At 44.9% G+C, this 24,552-nt stretch overlaps 1 protein-coding gene across 1 annotated transcript in view; it reads right to left on the bottom strand.

Moving 5' to 3' along the window:
- GPR45 (G protein-coupled receptor 45) overlaps positions 1–13,870 on the bottom strand; it is a 93,136-nt gene extending 79,266 nt beyond the window's left edge. The window contains exon 1 of the mRNA XM_015113042.3: positions 12,747–13,870. The gene's annotated coding sequence lies outside the window, so the exon portion shown is untranslated. The remainder of the gene's footprint in view (positions 1–12,746) is intronic.
- Positions 13,871–24,552: the final 10,682 nt, after the last annotated feature.

Below are 24,552 nucleotides of genomic sequence, written 5' to 3'. Positions count from 1 at the left end.
TGTGTAGCTGAAGATTCTTCTTATTTATTAGAAGAATATATTTTCCTGCTGTGATTACACAGTAAGCTTCCTTGTACCGTTTACACATGTATCATATGGCACCTGGCCAGCCCCAAGATTGTATCTGTCCCCACCAGCAAAGAACAGGGTCTTCGCCTGCAGCAAGAGAGGGTTGTGTGTTCCACCCATTGCCCCACACCTGCTGGCCATGGGAGACCAGCACACCCTACAGATGTTATCTTGCTGCATCTTTTCTTCTTTCTGTAAGTACAATATTGTTCCAATCAGTGCCTTGAGTTTGAGTCCTCCTTGGCAACTCTGAAATCACAGCAGATGCAGTGGGCCAAGGTCTGTAGGCTCCTCCTTCTGCTTGTTGACATTGCTGTGCTTCTTGCTGTCCTCCATGTGGTGGAAATCCTCACTTGGGATTAGTAGCGGGATCTTCCTGCTCAACAGGTTATGAAATTCTGGGGTTCAAAAGGTAGGAAAAAACCCAAGGAACTCACTCTCATGTCATGCTTCAAGTCCTGAGATCCCTGGTGGGTCTGTCTGCCTTCTTCCTTCCCCTTTTCAGAGTCTTCTTAAGTTCATCTTACACACAATGTCCAGAGATTTTAGTTTGACTTAGTAGGAAAAATAAGGACAACCATGTTTACTTCATCTTTCTGGAGGAAAAAAATCCGTATTTCCTTTAGTTGAACTATCTTTCCTCTTGCTTTAGGAGTCATATCTGCTTCCACTTCCAATATTGGAACAATATTTAAAAGATTTCACTTCCTCAATACTCCCCAAGCTACAGGTATGCTTCTTTCCATGTTGTATGCTTTTGTCCTGTTTGGAAACTTATTATTTCTCACTTAGATCATTTCAATGGTTTCCTAACTAGTCTCTAAACTGTCAATCTCTTCCTTTTTTTCTAGTCTCTCCTGTTCTATAGATTATAACCAGGTTTATTTCCTTAAGCACAAATCTTATCCCTTGCTTCCCTTCCTCCATAAGTTTTGTTTTTAAAATAAATTTTATTGTATGTATTCAAGGTATACAACATGACCTCGATAACTTTTACCAGCTCATTACTGGCTACTTAGTAAAATTCGAACTCCTACTTGGGGTTCAAAGCCATTAATATAATGGTTCATCTCCCTGTTTACAGCCTTATCTTCCTCTGCTCTCACACAAAGTGCTCCACTTCCAGACCTTGGACACACACTGTGCATTTTCATCCCAGGCCTCCACTCATGCTCTTGTCTGTCTCAAGGAAACCTTCCTTGATTACCTAAGTCAAAACTGGTGTTTCCTCCCCATCCACAACCATATACTTTTGCTTACATCTGTCTTATAATCCATGTCATAGTTACAAGACACAATCTACGGTTCTGACAGGGTCTCTCCTCTTGCATAGAATCAGGCCTTCTTGGATTAGTGGTCTAGGAGGGAAGCAGACCCATCAACGGCTACGAGACTGGGCTGGTTGCTTGTGAGTAGGAGGTATAGTGTGGAAGCATCTGTTTACTTCTAGAAGGTGCACCAGTTCCAGGAGATTCTATTCTGCCCTGGGATTCTCTGAAGGTCCAGAAAAGGAGGCTTTAGAGACAAGTCCACTATGTATGTCTTGGAAGCAACTGTGGAGATGCTCTAAAGCAAAGCTCCCTGCCCTTCTTAGATTTATGACAAGTCTGCAATATGGGCAGTACACCCTCTGTGGCTAAAGGTGTTTTCTCTGTAAGCTAGGGTTTACATCTTACCAGCTGTGCAAACTCTGGACAAATTACTTAGCTTATTTAACTCATCTGCAAAATGTGGATAATTAAAGTACCTAAAGAGAATCACACAAAAATGCTTAGAACAGTTCATGGTACTCAATAAATGTTAGCAATTACCATTTGCAATACTTTCCATCAAAGGGCCCTGAACAGTAGAAGAATACGAGGGATGATCTGGAGGAATGCCCCAAATTAGTCTCTATATGCATGAAATTTCTTTTAAGGCTTTTGTTACATGTTAAATATTTGTGCAATTTTGTGTTCCACTCCAAGATACAGTTGAGCTTGTTTTAATACCTGATTTATATTTCTTCTGGAAAAATGTTTAAGAAAAAATTATATTCTCGAAACATGCCTCTCTGATGAATCTCTGGCACCAGGTGGAGTCTCCAATTCATACATTGGAGGTGCACAGTCCCCGCAGGCCTTGAGACAAAGATTGCACAGGACTAGCCACCAGGCCAGCACCAGAAAGTGTGTCTCACTCACGAGTGTCATGTGGGATGGGTGCAGCCCCTGCCCTCCCATTCGCTGACCTTGCAGAAACTGAGGCTCACAGTCTCAGTCCATCTTTCTCATTCAGGAGCACTCGCCTCTTGTTGGATATGTGAAATGTGGTCAATGTCAGCATGGAAAGAAAAAACTTGGCTTGGATTTCCTGGGCTATGATCATGAATAAAATAAGGCTAAAGAGAGCTATAATCTAATGCACTATATTACTATAATTAGAGCTTCATGCATAGAGCTCTCTCCCACCCTCCCTCCGAAATAATAAAACAGTTTAACATAAACAGTAGTGACTTTAGTCTCTATCATGCAGTGTTCAGTGATTGGGTAATTATGGTAACAGCATATAGTTAATGCACGCTGAGTTCAGAATGTAAGAGAAAAGAGATGAGAAACAGCACACAAATGAATAAAGTCATAGAATCATAGCACTGCAGAGCTGGATGGGACCCCAGCAGTCGTGCACCTTACATACCCATTCTACAAAAGAGGAAAGTGAGATTCAGAGAGATTAAATGACCTGCAAATGTCAGATGCTTAGATAGAAGTGGAGTCCAAACAAAAGCAAAGTTTCCTCTCTCATGTCCAATATTCTTTCTCACCCACCACGTTGTCTCTGGGAAACTTCATAAGGCAGTTTCTAGAACACTAGAAAGTTTTCTGCATGGCAAGCAAACTGTGTTAGACAAACCCTGCTGAAGTAGAGACAATGTTTCTGAGATTAAGATGCTCTCTGTCTTTTCATTGTATGTCATGGCATTGGATGTCAACAGCAGCCAGCAGTGAACACTTTTCATTGTATCCATTTCATTCATTTGATGTAGAAGAGAAGAAAAATTAGCAAATGCACACATTAAGATTATGTTTAACTAACGATGAGGTTAATTATTTTAATTTTAATTAATTTTAATGTTCGATTTTATTTATGTTACTACAATAAGAGCATCAAATAAATAATAAAACTTCCCATATGAATGTTTACATTTCATAGTCCTTTCTTTTTTTTCCCCTTGAGGCAGAGTCTCACTCTGTCACCCAGGCTGGAGTGCAATGGCACAATCTTGGCTCACTGCAGCCTCTGCCTCCCAGGTTCAAATGATTCTCCTGCCTCAGCCTCTGGAGTAGCTGGTATTACAGGCACATGCCATCATACCTGGCTAATTTTTGTATTTTTTGTGGAGATTAGATTTCACCATGTTGGCCAGGCTGATCTTGAACTCCTGACCTCAAGTGATCCAAGCACCTCGGCCTCCCAAAGTGCTGGGATTACAGGCGTAAGCTACCATGCCTGTCATACATTTCATAGTCTTGTATTACATGGAAGAAATTTAGGCAGAGCCAACACTTTTTGTAATGAAGGCACATGGACTTCCCCCAAAAAATAAGCCAAAAGTCCTCATGGTACAACTTGGAACCAGATTCCAGCTTATAGACGTTTAACCCATATTTTTCACAGTGTGTTGGACATAAACACAGTCACAGTCAAAGTCATCTGCACACCCCCTCTCTTCTCTTTCCTGTAGAAAGGGAGAGGCTGATGTCACTGGAGATAGGATGAGCTCATCTCTTCCACTAATCCCTGCTGACTGTCATATGCTTCTCGATCCCAGAAAGCCAGACCTAGGGGATGGGGTCAAGGTTCTTCCTCCTTCCTACTTTGTCCAATAACTGCCCATTAAAACGCCCCTGACACCACTAGGAGCTGAGGCTAACCTTGAAGGAGGCAGATTTGTAAATCCTATTCTTCCTATGATGAGAACATGCACCACTTTGGAAAGAGCAATGGGGGTCACAAGGCCAGGCACCAGACCAGGGGGCACTTGCAGGAAGTAGCAATGCAATTGGAAGTCTTCTCTAAAGAAGCAAGGTGTACGCCATTACCTCCAAGAGAAATAAAGACACCACTAAGAAGCAAATTGCTCCTCAGAGATAATAGTCTTTCTTTCCTGGACTTTGACCTTGCTCCTCCCCTGAAAGGCAGTCAGGGGCCAAAGGTCTTGCTTCACAGAGTCACACCAAGTCAGATTTCAAGATGGGAGTAGGAGGATGTTGAGGTGGCGAGGGACGCAGGCATGGGAAGCAGAGCTGAGAACAGGGACATGAGCATGGAAGACCCCTTTTCCTAGGTGCCTCTGCCTTCCTGTTGAGGCTATCAGTGGGACTCCCCTTGGTGTCTAGTCCAGTGTAGTAGTGGGTGCAGTCAGTGGCCGCACCGACCTGACATCTGGGAGTGTATGTGTCTCTAGAGCACGTTCCCATCACAGTACTTACATAGTCAAAGTTTTATTTGAATATCCCCACGGGCCTACTCCCCAGTGGTAGGGCAAGTACTATTGTCTTCATTGACTGGAGGAAACTGAATTTAGCACTTATAGATGCTAAATTTTCTGAGGATCTACTATGCTCCAGATACTCAATAGTGTTGTACCTACTTAGTTTTTCCTCATCTGTAAAATGGGACTAATAATGGTACGTCTCTCATAGGATGTTATAATAAGGATTAAATAACATAATGCAGGAGAAATGTGTCACATGGTGTACAGGAGGCCTTCAATGTGTTAGCTGATCCCTACGATATCCCTACAAGTGTCTATTATAATCTCCATTTTACAGATAGGACACTGAGGCACAGAGAGGAAAATGGCGAACTAGGAGTCAATCAGCATGTTAAGAGGACTCTTCAGGCCTTCAATGCAGATTGGCACTCTTTGCGCTCAAGAACATGATTTTTCTGGGAGCTTGTGGTCTGTTTACAATTTCCATGCACTTTCCTTGACCCATTCCCCCTGACTAGAGAAAGTCTTCTACATACTGTGTTGTGACCTGGTTTGAAGAGCGATTACAAAGCCTCTTATCTCCAAAAATATACAATGATTTGTCATCTTCCAAATAAAATGTCAAGCACCAGGCTGTATGAAGACTTCTATGACATAAAGAAAGAAGCTCTCACAAAAGACCCGAGAGCTGTGAAGCAATTTTGAAACAAGTTGAGTGTTTGAGGCCAGTAATAATAGGAAAGTCAAAAGGGTGTTCTCATCAATATTCTTACAATTTCACAACTCCTTTTGCTTTATTGCCTAATTTCCATCTCAGTCCTTTTTTCGTAAAAGGTTAAGGGATGGAAAAAAGATAATTGGAAAAAACATTCCTTATTTCCATGGCTTCTTGTATACAGTAAGCATTCCATAAATGCTTGTAAGATGTATGAATAAAGTGATGGTGAAAGAATGCATCTATTTTCTTCATGTGAATTGGCTCAAAGACCAGTTTTATGGGGACTGACTATAAACTACATCCTTGAGAACATCCACTAATGCTTTGCTATAAGTCCTACTGCCTTTACGTTTTTTTATGTACCCGATGCAAGGATATACCCCCTGAATGCAGCCCAGAGGCTCAGGTGGTATGCTAGCTCCATCAGAGCTCACTTCTGCTTTGCAAACAATCAGCTTGAACTTGAGCTTGAGTAGGAAGCACCTGTGCTTATGTCAGGATCAAAAGCACGTGCAGGCAGACACCTTCCTTTGGGTGGTGTGTGCATTATGTGCCCTTTACTGGCAACTTGCCAATTCCAATCCCATTTCCACCTATTTGATGAGTCTTCAAAAGGATCAACACACAAATGAGATCAATAGACTGACACATCTGAAATACGACACATGTTTTGCTGGGAGTTTCATGACTGAGAAGTCATGAAAAGAGAACTGGACTCGTCAGAGCACCTGAGTTGGAGTCTTGGCTTGGTGGTCTCACTGGGGAATGCTTCTCCTTCTTCCTCATCTGTAAAGTGGCAACACCTACTTAACAGGATGTGTGCATTGAAAATGTTTGTGAGAGCACCTTGCAAATAGTGGAGAGAGAAGCTGGCTTATTTCTAAGGATCATTAGCACCAGCAGAGGGGCAGGAGGAGGAGCTCATTGTGTGCCACTGGTTTGCTCTTGACTTGGAAAATAAATCACTCATGATATATTCTTAATAGCAAGTAACTTCAGATTATTATTATTATTTTTTTTAGATGGAGTCTCCCTGTGTCACCCCGGCTGGAGTGCAGTGGCCGGATCTCAGCTCACTGCAAGCTCCGCCTCCCGGGTTCACGCCATTCTCCACCTCAGCCTCCGAGTCGCTGGGACTACAGGTGCCCGCCACCACGCCCGGCTAGTTTTTTGTATTTTTAGTAGAGACGGGGTTTCACCATGTTAGCCAGGATGGTCTCGATCTCCTGACCTCGTGATCCACCCGCCTCGGCCTCCCAAAGTGCTGGGATTACAGGCTTGAGCCACCGCGCCCGGCCTACTTTTTTTTTTTTGACAGAGTTTTGCTCTTGTTGCCCAGGCTGGAGTGCAATGGTGCCATCTCAGCTCACTGCAACCACCGCCTCCTGGGTTCAAGCAATTCTCCTGCCTCAGCCTCCCGAGTAGCTGGGATTACAGGCACGTGCCACCACACCTGGCTAATTTGGTATTTTTACTTGAGATAAAGTTTCTCCATGTTGGTCAGGCTGGTATGCACCCCACACTTGGATACATTAAGCTTACCAATGACAAATGTGTGTGCATAAATGAATGAGATATCCCCAAAGCAGAGCAAAAGTGCAGTCCTAACATAGTTAAAAGCAACCCCAGATGACAATCCATTATCTAACCATATATAACATGAATTATTTACATTCCTATAGCACTTTACAATTTTTACAACACATTCATGGCCATTATTCAATTTGGTCCTGACCACAAACCTGGCAGCAGGTGGGGTAGGTGATACTATCCTTTCACATAAGGAACACAGAGATGTTAGAGAGTTTGAACAAGACCACATTAGAAATAAGAGACAACGTCACTAAGCCATCCAAGTCTTCAGCTCAGTTCAGCTCATTGTACTGTACCTTCCTCAGGTGAAGTAATATTTTTTTAAAAGACTGTTTTTGCCTCTTTAGGTAAAAGTCTCTTACACTATCTTTTATCCATTCACTCTTCCACCTCCCTATTTATTTACCCATCCATCTACCCCGTCCATATATCCACTGATTCATCCATCTACTCATCTGTCCATCCATGCATCCATCCATGCATCCATCCTTGCATCCATCCATCCATCCATCCATCCATCCATCCATCCATCATTTATTGATCTATCCACCCACCCATCCATCCACATATCCATTCTTTTGTCTGCTCTCTATGTGTGTATCTATATCTATCCATTTATCTTCCTATCCACCCACTGATTCATTCATCTATCCACCCACCCATCCATCCATTCACTCAACATTTGTGGTCCTTCTTTGTGCTTGTTACTATACAGAGTACAGGAACTACTTACCAGTTTTTGTTCTTATAAAAGGCAATGTTTTCAGTAAACAGGGATGGCTACAAGAGTAGTATCTGCATCAGTTTCTTCTCATTTACCATAGGTTTTCCCTGATGACAGCAAAACAAAATATTGTGCTCTAATTCTTCCTGTCAAATGCAATAAAGTACCTGGGAGGATGGCAACAAAAGGACCAGGAAAATACCTAGTTAGTAAGAGTTCTTTCCTTTATAAGTGCATTAGAAGTACAATAATTATGGTTATGTTGTTGGATCACTTGAGATGAAAAGGGCACACTTCCAATTACTTCTCATGAGTAACAAGTTCCAATAATTAGAAATATATCCTTAATAGGGTCTTGGAACTTTTTGGAAGAGCTAAATTAACCATCTAGGTGTTTTCTCAGGCTGCCATTCAGAGTTGAGACTCACTTATCTTCATGATTGCACTCTGTTTTGGGCAGTGAACCAATATCAATGATGCAGGTGCCCTAACATGTTGAGACCCTGTAAAGTGATGTGTTTCAAAGGAGACAGGAACAAAATTTCACAAATCAAAACAGATGGGAAAAACATATGGATCAACTATCAATGAGTAATCAAAGAGGGAAAAAGACCCCAAACTGTGCAAAAGAAAATAAAAACATTTTTATTGCAAAAGAAAATAAAACATTTGAAATTTATAAACAAATAGAATAAAATGGTAACAGTCCCATGAAACATTTTTAAAATTTGCCCAAACAGAGTGTAAATTTTATGAAGTTACTTTCACCAAGTTTCTGCATCACCAATGACTTATATCAATTAACACAATAGAGCTGTGGTGCTCAAACCTTAGCACGCATCAGGATCACTGGAAAACCCTGTTAAAACATAGATTGCTAGGCCCTTCCCTCAGAGCTCCCAAGTCACCAGGTCTGGAGTAGATCTCAAGAATCTGCGATTGCAGCAAGCTCTTGGTGCTGCTGCTGCTGGTCTGGGGACCCCACTTTGAGAAACGCTGCAATAGACCATCTCCAGCCCTCATCTCCCTTAACTTCACAGTTGTTGTATGACACTAGGGATCACTCCCTAGACCTGTGAAGCCCAGCTTCTCTTGCTTTCCTTGCCATCTCTCCTCTGTTCCTTTTTAGCCTCTTAGCATTCTTGGGATTTTATCCTGAGCTGCTGCTCTTTCACTGAAATCTGACTGAGCCAGCTCATTCACTCTGAAGCTTTCTGTCACCACTTAAACCTTGTGGGTCTCCAGGCTGCAGCTCCCACCTGTGTTTCACAAAGGCAGAGTTTTCATCGTCTTGTTCATGACTGCATCCCAAGTGACAGAGCATGCCTGGCATATGGAGTGTGCTCAGTCGGTATGAGTTACAACTCCCCAGTAGGTATTTCTACCTGAATGCATCACACACTAACTTGCAACCGAAACTAAGTCCACACAGAAAGAAACATACCAAAGGAGGATATTATATATACAAGATTCTTCTCCCATCTTTCCAAGAGTACCATTAACCATCCATTTTGTAAGACCCAAGAAACCGAAGGGCTATCCTTGAATTCTCATCTGGCGAACATCAACTTGTGTTCATTTTACCCCATAATTCTTGCAGTTTCATTCATTTCTCCCCATTCCTGTTGCCCCTGCCCAGTCCAGGTCACCACTGTCTCTCACCCGAATGCCCACTTGGCCCCTCACCCACGCCTCCTGTAATCGCCCAACCCCACAGCCGCCGGCTGAGTCCTCAAGTCTCCTCCTGCCATGCCCACCACGCAAGCCTGTCCTAGAGCTCTCCTAGCTCTTACAGCCAAGCCCCACCCCTCAGCAGGGTCTTTGTGTCAATCTGAAAGGGTCCCTACGGCCTTTCCAGCATTATTTCCCACTTTTCTCCCACAGCCCTATACTCCAACCATTTTCAACTTAGCTTTGTTCTTCGAACACTCCATGCTTTCTTATTTCTGAGGCTGGAATTTAAGATGTTCCTTCCCCCTAGAACAGGCTTTCGTTTTCTCCCTACCACGTTTTAGCTGGATCACTTCTACTCCATTTTCCATTTTCAACTTAAAATTCACTTCCTCCAAAAAGCCTTCCCTTTCCCCCACAAACAAAACAAAACTGGGTTCGACCGAGACTCTCGTGGGTTCCCCTAACCCTCTATTCTGCACACAAGGTATTGTTTCTGCTTGTTGAATTTTTTGCCTTATGTGCTAATAATACCATGTCTCATGTCTACACAGTCTCATGTCTACACAGCACTGGGCTCAGGGCCCCCGGATTTGGTCATAAATGGAATAGGCCAAATGCATTTAAGGAACAGGCCAATTGCATTTAATGGAGTGAAATGTAAAAAATTACTTAGAAATTATTTTAAAAGAAACTATTTTTCTATGTTGATAGAAGTCTGGTAGTGGCTCCATTGAGGGGATAGTGGCTCTGTTGAGGGGGTACCGACTAGAAAGGGCACCAGGGGATCCCCTAGGCCTGTGGAAATAGTCTGTATCTTACTGCTGGTAGAGGTTATACCAGGGGACACATAGGCAAAAATTCATCAAGCTGTCCACTGAAGAGCTGTGCATTTTATGTATGTAAATATCGTATCTCAACAAAAGCAAATGAATTGTTTTAAATTAACATAGAATTAGTATAGGCTATAACAATTTGTATGGGCTAAAACAATGTGTGTTGGATGTAACATTGGAACTCAACGCCAGCCTGCCGCAGTCTGAATATTGGTGTCCCCACAGACTCTATGTTGAAACCTAATCCCCAATGCAACAGTATCAAGAGGTGAGACTTTAGGAGATAAGCTTCCGAACGCCCGATGTCATGCATGGGATTAGTGCCCTTACAAAAGAGGCCCAAGGGAGCCTGTGCGCCCCATGTACCATGTGAGGACACATAGAAGGTGCCATCTATGAAGCAGAGAGCTAGCCCTCCCCAGACACTGAATCCACAGCACCTGGATCCACGACTTGCCAGACTCAAGAACTGTGAGCAATACTTTTCTCTTGCTCGGAATCACCCAGTCTAAGGCATTTTGTGATAGCAGACCCAAAAGACTAAGAAGACACTATCGTTGGCATGAAGCTTCCTTGAGATGCTAATTATTTCCTAAAGATCCAGAATTAAAAACATAGCAAAGTAATTCTTTAAGTCTTTGTTCTGAAAATGTCATTGTTTTAGACTGACTATGCCTTACTTACATTTCAGGTCCTCAGAATGGTTTCAGAGTCATTCTCCACAGAATTACATACCCTATTTAAAACCCTGCTTCACAAATTAGAGAGGTTTGAGTTAATGACATGTAATTATACCTCGACATTTGAGAAATCTTAAACTATGGTAATGACAAATGCAGCTCAGCTGGGTTCACAGTATTTTTAATATGATCACTTTCCTTCTTGAATTGTAAAAACAGGACACGGCAAAAAAAACAAAAAAAACAAAAAAAAACAAAAAAAAAACACACCAGGTAGGGGACTCCATAGCCCTATTAAAAAGGAGCCTGACTGGGCATGGCGGCTCACGCCTATAATCCCAACACTTCGGGAGGCCGAGGCGGGTGAATCCCCTGAGGTCAGGAGTTCCAGACCAGCCTGGCCAACGTGGTAAAACTCCGTCTCTACTAAAAATACAAAAATTAGCCAGGCATAGTGGCCCACATCTGTAATCCCAGCTACTCTGGAGGCTGAGGCAGGAGAATCACTTGAATCCGAGAGGCGGAGGTTGCAGTGAGCTGAGATCACGCCACTGCACTCCAACCTGAGAGGCAGAGTGAGACTCAGTCAAAAAAAAAAAAAAAAGCCCTGCTACATGACTTCTCCGGAAGAAGATTTTCCCAGCTTGTCAAGAAACGTAGGCTTTTCTAGCTGTCTTTTATTAGACTAGAACACAAAACACAGAAGTTCAAGATTCACTTTCTAACCAATAGGGGAAAAGGCGGGGGGTTTAAGAGCTTGTTTTTTGTTTTACTTCTCCTAAGAAGGTTCATGCCCTCTGGTGCTGGGCTTCCCAACAGTCCCGGGGCTCTGTCGCTGTGTTTGTTCTGACTACTCAGCTGTGCCTGGGGCCTCGTGAAAGCCAATTTTGAAAAACAGCAATTAAAGCATTCTGTAGGTAGGGTGAAAACCCCATGGAAAAAACTGTGCATCCAGACTGAGGAGCTCCCCACAGCCACTTGGCACTGACGGGGTGCTTTCTACACTGCAAATGAAAACCATTACCTGCAGCTCTCTTGGGTGATGTCCCTACAAAAGTGCCTGTTTTGCATCTATTCTTGGTATTATGTCAATCAAAGTTTCACTTTCCTTATGTTTCTGTTTGCTACTGGTATACCCACACTCAGAAGTCAAAGAAGAGTAAGTTTGAAAACTCCCAACTGTCCAATTTAATGAAGACATTACTTTATCATCATCATCACCAAGCATATAAAACCGCCCAGTACCAGGACTGGAAAAACTGGAGGCTACCCAGCCATCTCAGTGTGATTGAGAGGAAGGAAATGCCACTGTGCCCCCTTTCCTGACAGGAAAATTGAGGTAGCTACATGGAAAGGGGAAGATAAATGTCCCACAGCGGATGTACTTATTCCTGACTTGGCGCACTCTGTCGCTTTTCCAAAGTAGCACCCAGTGAAAAGGAGATGATCTGATAAAGTTGGCACTGCACAGGGATATGAGATGGGAGGTGAGGCAGGGGAGCTGGGATGGGCGACAGTCAGTGATGGTGATGGTAGTGGTGGTTGGTGATGGTGGTGACGGTGGCGCTTGGCCGGCTCCTCTCCCGTTTCTCCATCACTGCCCGTCCTCTCTGCCTCCTCCGTCCCCGCGTGGCCTCTGCCCAGAGAAACAGGATTTGCACCCAAGCCGCACGTCTGTGGGCGCCAAGCTGCGGCGCCCCGCGAGCCCGCACCCCCTCCCCCGGCCCCGCGGCCCGGCGGGCCCCGCGCCCCTCTCTGGGCCCCGCGCCCCTCTCTGCGCCCGGTGCCCTCCTCGGCTGTGGCCCCGCTGGGCTCTCCTCGCGCCCCGGTGCGCCGGCACCGCCCGAGCATCCCGGGACACCAGCGGCTGGAGGATCTGGCCGGCCCGGCACCCCCTCGTCCCCCACTGCAGGAAGCGCCTGCGACCCCCAGCCCGCTCCCCGCCCAGCCCCTAGAGGCCGGGCCACCGGTCACTTACGCCTGCGCTGGGCCCCGCGCGCCGGGCGGCCCGAGACAAAGGCTGCGCGGCCGCGGCGCCGCCGCCGGCTGCTCCCTGAGCCGCAGCTGCCGGGGGCCAGGAGGAGGATGGGGGACAGGGAGGAGGAAGAGGAGGAGGAAGACGGGAGGAGGAGGGGGCGGCTGCCAGGGAGAGCGGGGGAGGGGCCGCCGCGGCGCCGGCCACCCAGCTGCAGCAGCTCGAACCCAAGCCCTCCTCCTGTGGCCGGCCACCCTCCTGGGCGCAGTCCTCCCCGGTCCTCCGCCCCAAAACCTCCCCCGGGAGACTAGGGTACCGCCCCCCGGGGGGTGGGGTGAGAGGAAGAGGAGGGGAAGGAGGAAGGAGGTGTGTGTGTGCGTGTGTGTGTGTTCCTTCTTAATCGTGATGCTCTCCACCCACCCCCGCGTCCGCCAGCAATCTTATGAAAATGCTCGATTCCCGGCCTTACCTGGTCACCTCTGGGAAGCACCTTCACCTTCCTCCTTCCATCCGCCCGCACACCTCGCCTCTGGATGGTCCAACCATTTTATGAACAGCAAAACTGAGACCTGAGAGTTGAAATGCCCGAGGACGCAGGGATACCGAGGGGCAGGCTGAGAGGAGAATGCCGGATCTGAGTCCTTTAAGAGGAGGACCCAGATGCTACCTGTTCTGTCCTGGGCTGGATGCCCAGCAGCCGTGGGGATGGGTCCAGGCTGGGAGTGGGACAAGCAGGTGCAGTCCTGCCTGGGCCTGCCAGGAGACTCCTAGGCTTCCTTTCTGGGAGAAGTAAGATTCTCAGTCATTTGCTTGACTCAGACATTTGCATCTTGGTATAAAGAGTAGCTTTGATTCATTTTTATTTAAAAAACTTTTTATTGTGAAATTTAAAAATGTTAAAGTAGAATAGTATCATGAACCCACAAGTGCTCGGCTTCCAAGATTGTCAGCATTTTCCATTCTTTTATCTACTTCTTCCCTTCCCCATAGAAGAGGCTAAGGACTTTTTAAAAACATAATTACAATATTATTATGCCACTTTACAAAATTAACAATAATTCCCAATGCCCTCCGACTATCACTAAACAGCTGATAGTTATTCACTGAACAGTTATCTTTCAGGTCTGTGTTTAGCACTTTCACTGTGCCCTTCGGCTTTGGTTGGGCTGGAGTTTTGTCCAAAGCTGCTGGTGGACAAGAGTCCTGCAAACCTGTTGCTGGCCTGCAGTCACCGAGGGACCACGAACTAGAGAACGTGATCCGTCAAGGGCCAAACACTCATTACCCTGTCCCTGCCGTCTTGAAATTTTTGACTGAAGCCTATCCTTCCAGAAAAATGCATGCACAGAACTTTGATGTGAATTATAAGGGTTTCCATTCAATTCACACAAACTGTCTGAACCCTAGTGCAGGTTACAAACTACAGAGGTGGGTTGAAGTGTAACCTGCAGCCCCTTGGAGTCCCATGGGTGGGCTCTTGAAGGCTCTGCAGGGTCTGGCTCCCAGCAGGACAGCTGCCTTCGCCACTGGTTTCCCTGTGTCCTGAGGCCCGAGCACAGCAAGAGAGGGAAGTTAGCGTGCCAGCTTTATGCTATATTTAAGACCTGTGCAGGTGTGAGATGGAAATGGATGCTCGGCTCTACCTTAGAAGAGCATCTGAGGAGGATGAAGGGGCTCGGCTCAGGCTGTGGCAAGGGCACCTGGACAGTCAGCTTCCCTGAACTCCCCTAGTGGCAGAGCCGAGGCTGGCTGTCGGTAGGTGGCTTGAAGGGCAGCGTTAAGAGGTGGCAGGGCAGAGTGGCCAAGAGGCAGGCTCTGGATTCAGACCACCTGGCTTTCAATCCCAAACCTCTTGCTAGCCGTGTGACCTCGGCTGAATTACTTGGCATCTGTGTGCCTCAGTTACCCCATCAGGAAAAATTGGGGTTGTAGATCGAACCTGTATGTTGGGGCTGCCAGGGGCATTTATATGTGTACAGTGCCTGGCACAAAACGGCTGGCAAGGTGCTTGGAGCATTCACGCTGCTGGCACCCCCTACATGGGAGACCACAGTGACTGAAGCCCAGAGGGATGACTGCCCCAAAGGAGTCACACAGCCTTGCTTTAAGCAAACAAACAGGGCCCATGCCTGCTTTCTGCTGCAGTAGAAGCAGAATGTGCAGAAGAGAAAATGGCTCTTCTCTCCTCGCCAAAGGCCAGAGAGTGGGTGAGGATGCCTACTGCCGGCCTCAGTGGGATTCCTGGACACCGTGGGTTTCCCTACTACCATGAATCCAGGAAATAATCCTTGGGATGCTGAAGGGAAGGGCTCATTCTCTGTCCCCTCACCCCAGTCGAACTGGTCTCAGTTAATGGAACACAATGTTCCCTCTCCTGCCTCCCCACGCCTTACCTCTTCTTATGAATCTGTCCCTGGCAACCTCAGGCAGAGGAAGGTCTCTTCAGTATGAGTCCTTGGGCCTGCGCTGCATTTGTGATTAGAGCTGTTGGTTGTGATGAGAGCTGTTGGTTGCTGTGTGCATTGTATCAGCCTCTCTAGACTGCACGTACTGAGAGCTGGAACTGTTATCAAGTCTCAGTGTTCCCCATAACATCCCGTCCATTGCCCGACCTGGTACTGGTACAAACAATACTTCATATAACATACACACAAATAATAGGCTGTCCTCCCAAGGAGTGTGGCCCAGGCCAGGATTTCCATGTTCTGTAGCCAGCCCAGCAACTAGCCCAGGTGACTCAAACCTGCTCACCTGCCAGCACTTCCCTGGGGTGGGCAGGGCCTGGGGAGGAAGAGACCTGCCTCTGTAAGGCACATTCAAGGGCCACGATGATGAGTCTCTGATTTTGTATCTTCACCTCCTGGTTGCTGTATATTCTCATCCCCAAAAGGGGAAGCACAGTTACTTGCCCTGGCATGGTCCTGAATTTCAGTGACCTTGTTCTGAAAAGAATAAACCTTTCCCTTTTCCTTGTACGTTTCTACCATTTTCATTCCCTCACTTGCAACTCTCTTTTCCTTCCCTCTCTTGTAATATGGATTATGGTGATCTTTAAAGAAACCTTTTGGTATGCTTTGTATCAATTAGACATAATGTAGCCATAATGTAAAATTGAGTCTAACGCTGTTGTGGAATGAGATGAACAAGTGAAATATGTGGTGTCTGGTTCTGCTCATGGGAGGACTCTCAAATTGTAGGTCTTCTTGCAGAATGAAATATTTGGGGGATACTCAGACCTTCTGATTCTTTCGGGAAATAATTTTTACCAAAAATGTCTGGTAGTGTGTTCAGATGAAACACAGTGAAGAACATTATGAGGACCCATTTGTTCTTTGTGGACAATCTGACACTTCAAACCAGCTCTAAGAGAGAACTCTATAAACTATGAAAATGACAAAGAACTTCAGTCTTGATAAAGAAATAGAGTTTGGTTTAGCTAAATGGAAGACTATACAAGTGTGGAAAGGACAGCTTGTGGTGATGAATGGATTAGATGACTATAAAGATCAACTTACGGAAGATTAATGGAAGGGGAGATGTATAATATCTGGGCTTCCAGCTGTTGAGGAATGCTAAGCTTATTGACATTGAAGATAAGCTTAGATAAAAGACATTTAGTCCAAATGGAGAGAAAATACTTTAAAATAAGCCTAATGCTAGCAACTAAATTAAGGCAGTAAATATATCTGTGGTTCCAGCCCATTTACTATTATAGAGACGACAGATCATTCTAATGAACAGTAGATTATTAACCACAGAGCGCCCTATGCATCACAAGGAATTTGAGCCAGTCACGCTTCCACATCAGAGGAAATCCAGTTGTCTCTACAAGGAAACTTTCATATCCTAGTTGGAAACTAAAAAAAAGTTGAGAATGTCATATGGGATGGTTCTAAATCATCAGGGGTCCATGTCCCCTCCCTGTGGACCCCTGGATGAGCTTGCCGATCGGGAATACTAGAAGAGCTGATAAGTGGTCTCCTGGGACTAGATCATAACAGGCATGTACCCTGTGGCTCACTTGGAATGCTTACCTTCCAATATTCCCTCCTGGGAGACACCCACTCAGAACTCAGCCTGGGAGAGGTCTAAGCCACAGGGAGAGGTCGTAGAGAGGTGCTCAGGCCAACAGTCTCAGCCTTTGAGGCATCTCAGCCCAGGCCCCAGATGTAAGAATACATGTGATGATTCCAATGTCTGTCTTCAAGTTACCTCCAGCTGTTTGAATCTTTCTAGCTGTGACCGCAGTATTGTAGAAAAGAGATTAGTCATCCGCTCTGTATCCCATGCAAATTCCTGACCCAGGGAATCCATGAGCATAATAAAATATGATTGTTTAATGCCATTAAGTGTGGGTAGTTGTTATGTAACAAGAGATAACATGAATACCGAACAATAAACAAGCATATGTCAGGTGGAATGAGACAGATTTTGCCTTCAAAAAGCTTACAGTCTTAGCAGGAATCAGTGTGAAATAAGCTGAACATGAAGGGATCATGCTGAATTCCAGGCTGTTTTCTGCCCTTTCTAGATGCACAGACCTGGGAAGGTGTTGGCTTTTGTGCCCAGTGTCCCCATCTGTAAAATAAGCATAACAATAGTACCTCCTGCATGGGGGCTTGTGAAGAAAGAATACGTGTGGAGCACTTAGGACATGGTGCCACTCCGTAAGTGCCAGTCCATCGTTAATATTATTATGCTCCAGGCACATTTATTCCGTGGCACATGCAGGAGAAATGGCTCCTGAACCCTGACCATATCACTGGGTGATCTGTGTTTCAAGAAAAGTAGATTCCTGTAATGGGTTTGATTAACAGGCCCCAGAGTTTTATAATGAGTTCACAACAGCTTCTCTTCAATCAGAGTTTTATCATCTCTTCTGGACTGTCACCTGCAGTAAGAAATACATTTTACATTGTGACCATGTATCTACCCATATAAAACTATATTAAAATTTTTATAAAATAATACTTGCCCTTACTATGTGCAACATACTCTGTTTTCTATCTTTTCCCATGGCACTCTTCAAAATCCACTAAATTGATTTCACAATACACAAACGAGTCAAAATCTGCAATTTGAAAGCCATGCAATAAATAATAATTTTTATATGGTTTCTGTGATGGTCCATCTCATGTGTCAACTTGACTGGGCGAGGAGATGCCCAGATAACTGGCAAAACATTGTTTCTGTGTGTGTCTGTGAGACATTTCTGGAAGAGATGAGCATTTGAATCAGTGGACTGAGTCAGAAGATCACAGTCACCAGCATGGGTGGGCATCACCCCATCCCTTGAGGGCTCAAATAGAACAAAAAGCAGAGAGAAGGGCAGTTTCGCTGTCTTTCTTCTTTAACGGGAGCATCCATCTTCTCCTGGTCCTGGACATTAGAACTCCAGGTTCTTGGGTGTTTAAACTAGGACTGGGACTTACACCACCGGCTACCCTCACTCTGAGGCCTTCGGGCCTGGGCTAGAACCAAACCACCAGCTTTCCTGAGCCTCCAGCTCGAAGATGGCACATCATGGGACTTCTCAGCCTCCATAATCATGTAAGCCAATACCGTATACGCAGTCTCTTTGTATAAATCTCTATACAGTCAATGGGTCCTGTTTCCCTGTAGAACCCGGATGAACACAGATTCCTTGCCCTAAACTTTGTGTTGCTTTTGCCCTTGTTTGCCTAACTCTTCTCCACTTTCTGCAAGTCCTGCCCCTCCATGACCGCCAGTCTGTTGCCTCCCCAGCACAACTGACAGTTCTGAGTTCTGGTAGAATCGTGGATCTGTCCCATGTGGTGGTGCTGGATGTCAAGCTGTTTGATGTCATGGTTACTGTATCAGATGCATTCCTACTGTTTCCACAGTCCCTAGCACCATACCCAGTACATAGTAGGTGTCAGACAGGTTCTTCTGAGTTGATCTTGGCATGGGAATACTCACCAGTATTTTTCTGCTCACGTTATGTGTGTGCTAAGCAGTTAACTGTTCTCAGATGGTGTGTAATTTGATGTTATTATTGATGATGATGTAATTTAAGTGTCAGGGAGAAGCGATTTGGGCAGGCTTCTTTACTGTGGTGTCTCAAGCAAACATACTTGTGGAGTTCTACCTGCTCACCTCTGACATGATGCCTATCCTTCTTGAAAGCTGTTTTCATTTTGTAACAACAAGGCATTTAAAATCAAAATCCAGAAAATGCCTCCCATTAAAATTTTACACTGTCTATTGCTGCACGCCAGCTTTGTTATGGGTTGATGTTGCTGCCTATTAGAAATAATGACCCTAGGACATATTTTGTTATGAGAACCACTAATCAACACGCCATTCTGCTCACATGAAGGAAGCCATGTATCTGCTAAGGCGACTTGTGGACAGGTTGTTTTGTTTTTGTTTGTTTGCTTGTTTTTCTACATAAAGTGGTAATTTTACAGAAATGTAAATTACAGCTGCTCTTGAGTTTTCAGGGCTCATAGTTCAAAACACTTTTTTCTGCTCTTGGGCTGCTATTATCAAGAGTGTATTTGCATGGGGCTGTCACATTAATGAAGGCCACCTGAATGCCATGGCCTCAGATGGAGAGAATTGCTTTCTCTTCAAGGGTAGCAGTGTGATGGGGTAGAGAGTGGGTTTGATGTCACACCAAATTTGGCATTGAATTGCAGCTCTGCCATTTATTAGCTGAGCAACTGGAAGCCTGTTACTTTAGCTCCTGAAGCCTCAGTCTCCTTATTTGTAAGGTAGGGATAGCATTATACCTCTCCAGGTCATAGTACTAGAGAAAAGCTCATGAACAAAAAGTGGCCAGAAGCCATTCCTTGGTCATATGAAGAATGCCTGCCTTGTACCATGTCTTCCTGACTAAAACAGAAGAGGCTAGGGCTGATGGCTGAGCCAAAAGCAGCCCACTACGGGCTGACCAGTGACCAGGCTATGGCCTAAATAGAAAGTCACCAGTGATAAATGGGCCCAGTCAATTCATCTTTAAAAATAACTTTATTCAAAGAAATGATTATCAGAAAAATCCAGACAGTCGGTATGGCAGTCAGAATAATGGCCCCAAAGATGTCCGTATCCTAATCCCAGGAACGTGTGAATAAATTACATTATATGTTAAAAGGGCTTTGCAGATGTGAGTAAGTTAAGGATCCTGAGGTGGAAGGGGTCAAAGCCCTTTTTACCTTTTAAGGCAACATATTCACAGGTTCCGGGTGAGCACAGAGTAATCACAAGGCTCCTTCTAAAAGGGTAGTGGGAGGGTCAGAGGAGATGCCATTGCTGGGAAAGGCCAGGAACAGAGGAATGCTGGTACCTCTAGAAGCCAGAATAGACAAGAGCCTGATTCTCCCCCAGAGCCTCTGGAAGGAACGCAACTCTGCTGACACCTGGATTTTAGCCTGCAAAACTCATGTGTAGACTTCTGATCACCAGAACTGTAAGATAATAAGTTTGTGTTGTTTTAAGCCACTAAGCTTGTGGTAAATTGTGACAGCAGCCATAGGACACATCTCTGAATGGAGAAAGGAATACAGAGAGTTGGTGGACTTTGGAAATGCTGACCACAGTCCAGTTTTCATTTTTGGGTGGTGGTAGCATGGGTGTTCCATTTACAATGACCTGTTCAACATTAGAACCATGTTATATATGCTTTTCTTCCCGTAAATTATATTTCACAATTTTAAAAAGAGTTTCAATGGATTTTTTATCTTTTATTTTATTTTGTTGTTTTCAGACAAGTCTGAGATCCTGCAGGAAGTAAATCAGACTGTCCAACCAGAATTGAGAGAGTTTAAAGAAGGGATATTGACAAGCTGTGGCCAGGGGTTAGGGAAGGAAACAAAAACCAGTGCAGAATCCTGAGACTAGCAATGGTGGGAGGCGGTGACCCCTCATGGCCCTGCAGAGGCCAAGGGAGAGGATGGCTACCAAAACCTAGAGAAGCAGCTCCAGGCAGACAGGAGCTGTCAGTAGAGAAATCACTATGGGGTGATTTCTGAGGGGTGGTGCCCTCAGGCTCCTAATGGTGCCACCATTGGCTGGTCCCAGCCAGAAACCAGAGTGCAAGGGACCTGGTCGATGTCACCCAGAGAATCTCCTGCCCAGCCACGAAGCAGGAGAAGGATGGAAAGTGGATCTGGATGGGCTGATGCCAAATATCCTGTAGAGTCTCTCTCCTCTTGTCTTCTGCTCAGCTAAAAAATACTCATGGTCTCTAAAGAGGGACATGCAAAATCTCGCTAGATATTGCATCATTGCGGGTGATGTCAGTTCAGCCATAGGCACTGTGAAATCTGACACTTTAGCCCTAACAGTGCTTTTCCTGCCATGTAGCAGGGGTGATGAGAAAAAAGGAAGAATGAAAACAATGAACACAAACGTATCTGCTGCCGTCTCCTCTTCCATAGCTGGTTCTGAGGCCCACCCGGGAACTGCGGCTGATTTTATGCTATGTTCCTCTTACTCTCTGCAGCCCTCAGCTGGGCAAGGGTCTCTGTTGTAGGGTGCTGACCCAAACCTCCAATCTGAACAGGTTTGAATCCTCAGTTCACTGCAGTTTTCTGTGGATGAGGACTGCTGGGCAAGAAAGTACTAGAAGGCTGTGGCTCCTGAGAATCCCTGGGCTACCTATGCAATCCTCCCTGTCCCCATGGGATAGCAATAATACAGTTTTGTTTTGTTTTTTTCCCTGGTAACTAAGATCTGTCACTCTCTCAGTTCAGTGACCCTTTCCAGGCCTTTTGGTTCAGAAGCTGAGGAACCCCAAATGGCCAAGGGCCAGTCTCAGCTTCTAACTTAACACAGTGCCATGGTTGTATTCCTTCTGGGACTTCCACAATCACCCATTCCAAGGCAACAGAATGAGAAGCAAAAATTCTTCCAATGAGTTTTTAGGTATCACAGGCTCAGAAACACAGCCACTTCAACTCTTTGATTCTTAGACCCATGTATCTGGCTCCTGGGGAGATCAACCAAAATACTGGCCATTGGTTTGAGGTACTTGCTGATTGTCCTAAGACAGCCTCCAGTATCTCTGAGGTTGCCGCCTCCCATCTGCTACCATAACTGAGCCTCCAGCAGACCATCCTACCATTGTATGAATGCTGCTTCCAGGTGATGGGGGCGTGGGGTAAGACCAGTGCATTTCATGAACTTTCATCATCATACATGGTGTCTCCTGGCTATTTGTTTATGAATAAGGAATTCTTGAAGCCCACACTCTGAGGGTCTGGCAGAACCTTGAGGACAGGGGAGGCAAATGCATACCTAGATTATGAGTTTATCCTTTTGAAGACAGTTTATCCTTTTGAAGACAGATTGTCCCCTCTATGATGACAGAGGCCAGTGTAATAAACCCCTCAAGAGGTAGCACATTGCCCACCATATGCTCCAACTCCCCAAGAGAATGGCACCATATCAGGGGCTCAACTGGGTACTACTGGAAGTGCCCGGATCCACATTAGTAGGGAGAAGGCCCTGTTGCTCAGTCCTGCATGACTCCCATCCTGCCCCCAGGGCCACTTTGTACTTGTACAGTATGGTAGGGAAAGGGGCTGACTGACAGCTACAGGACATGACATCTTGTGAACCTGATTATTGTATGAGAGCCTTGATTCTGGTCTCTTGGGAGGATTCCCTTGGATTGTGAATTACTTCACATTCCAAGAGCTTTATTCACATTCCTTTCTCCAAGAGCTCCTTGCCACCAGCTCTCTAATTTTATTCTTTCATCCCGTAAGTCACCGCTTGTGAATCCGTGTAGATCCAGACCTGTTCTTCCTCACAAGCGGACATCCTGATGTATGACCTGAAGTTTTGGGAAGATTTTCCTTCACCACTGTCCCTGACTGTGACTGCACTGCCATCTGCCTCTACCAGCCCAGGTCCCAGTTATTCCTACTGAGATCAGGGAACCTATTCTGTTGCAGTATCTCCCACCCTGACCTCACCTTCAGAGGACACAGCCACAGAGTTCAGCTAAGAAATACTCATGGTCTCTAAAGAGGGACACGCAAAATCTCACTTTTTCATGCAACAACTCATACAATGATACAGGTGCCCATTTCTTAATTCCTTGGTGAGGGGGATGTCATTTAGACCCTTCCAGGGAGTATGCTTACAAGGTAAATGTACAGATGGCATGTAATAAATCCATGCTGACCTAACATACCTACCTCATTAAGCCTGTGAACTCTTCCCCTATGGAATACCTGGGGCATTCAGGAATTTTGAGTTTGGTAACTGTAAGCCATGACTGAATCCAGGCTTCAAGTAGCTAACCAGCGTACTATGAATGCATACTCTCCCTGGGTGCTTGCATGTATGAGAGGCACAAAGGTGGGCTGCCTTATTTCCAATTTAGGGAAGGACTTGTCATCCAGCTCTGGGAAGTACAGTCAGTAGAGAGCTTCTAGCTGTCTAGAGCTGCCTCACCTGGATCATGCCCTTTCAAGGCCACATCTTGTGATTAAGTCAGGTGGGGATATTTGTGTCTCAGAGTAGCCCAGATATTCTGATCTGTCATGACACTCCTCTGATAGGATACGCTTGTTCCAGAGTTCCCACCAGATGGGCTGGGGCTTGCAGTTTGATTTTCTTCTCAGCCCAATCCTCCAATCCTGCTTCTTCCTGCTTTGAAAATAATTTTTTTTAAAAATTCTGGTGAAACAATCAAACATAAAATTTGGTATGTTAACCATTTATAAGTAGAAAATTTCATGGCATTAATTCCATTCACGGTGTTTTGCAAACATCATCACTACCTATTTCCAAAACTTTTTCATGATCACAAACCAAAATTCTGGAACCATTAAGCAGTAACTCCCCATATTCCCCTCCCTGCAGCTGCTGCTGACCTCTAATATATATTCTGCCTCTATGAATTTGCCTAATCTAGAAAGATCATAAAAGTGGAATTATACAATATTTGTCCTTTTGTGTCTGGCTTATTTCATTCAACATAATATCTTCAAAGTTCAGCCACGTTGTAGCATGTGTGAGAACTTCATTCCTTATTCTGACCAGATAACATTCCACTATATGTATACGCAGCATTTTGTGCATCCATTCATCCATTGAAGAACACTTGAGTTGCTTCCACCTTTTGGCTATTGTAAATAATGCTGCTATGAATATCACTGTACCAGTATCTGTTTGAGTCCTTGTTCTGAATTCTTTTGGGTATAAACCAAAGGAGTGAAATTGCTGAGTCATATGATGATGATTATATGTTCGGCATTTTAAGGAAGTGCCAAACTGTTTTCCATACCACTCACAATGTACAAGAGTTCTAATATCTCCATATCCTTGCCAACACTTGTTACATTCTGATTATTATTATTATAGTCATCCTCGTAGGCATGAGTATCTCATTGTGGCTTTGATTTGTGTTTCCCTAATGACTTAAGATATTGGGTATCTTTTCATGTGCTTGTTGGCCATATGTATATTTCTTTGGAGAAATGTCTATTCAACTCCTTTGCTGTTTTTTAATTGTGTTGTTTGTGTTTTTGTTGTTGAGTGTTAAGAGTTCTTTATATATTCAGGATATTAATCCTCATCAGATAAATGATTTCCAAATATTTTCTCCTATTCCATAGGCCGGTTTTTTACCCGCTTAACAATCGTCCTTAGATAGAAAAAGTTTTACAGTTTGATGCAGTCCAGTGTATTTTTTCATTTGTCACTCACGCTTTTGGTCAGTTAGAGAAGAAGCTGTGATGACAGAAGCCAAGGTTGGAGTGATACCAGTCCTGGGAAAGGGTCACGAGCAGAAGAAAGCAGATGCCTCTAGAAGCTGAAGAATACAAGGAAC

The sequence above is a fragment of the Macaca mulatta genome, chromosome 13 (assembly GCF_049350105.2).
Source record: "Macaca mulatta isolate MMU2019108-1 chromosome 13, T2T-MMU8v2.0, whole genome shotgun sequence".
NCBI classification, from domain to species: domain Eukaryota; kingdom Metazoa; phylum Chordata; class Mammalia; order Primates; family Cercopithecidae; genus Macaca; species Macaca mulatta.
The sequence above is the reverse complement of the archived record's forward strand: the minus strand, read 5'-3'. Positions and strand labels throughout refer to the sequence as shown.